Below are 284 nucleotides of genomic sequence, written 5' to 3'. Positions count from 1 at the left end.
GCGGGAGAAATCAAGGGCTAGAAAGAAGAGGAGAGTCCGAGGATGGTGGAGAGCACTTTCTGGAAGTCACCACATCGCGTCTCAGGCTGGCCCGGCTGAGCTGGGGAAGAGGGAGCGAGGGCGGCGGAGGGCGGGCGAGAAGGCTGCAAGAGGTCGCTCGGCACGGGCCTGACCTCCCCAGAGCACCCCGCTGCGGCCGCGCAGGTCTGGCCTCGGCACCTGGACGCCAGTCCCCGAGCGTTCCCTGGGCTGCCCCCGGGGGCGCTGAGCGCTCTCGCAGCGTC

This window comes from Pteropus alecto, unplaced genomic scaffold (assembly GCF_000325575.1).
Source record: "Pteropus alecto unplaced genomic scaffold, ASM32557v1 scaffold40, whole genome shotgun sequence".
NCBI lineage: Eukaryota > Metazoa > Chordata > Mammalia > Chiroptera > Pteropodidae > Pteropus > Pteropus alecto.
This window is presented reverse-complemented; position numbering follows the sequence as displayed.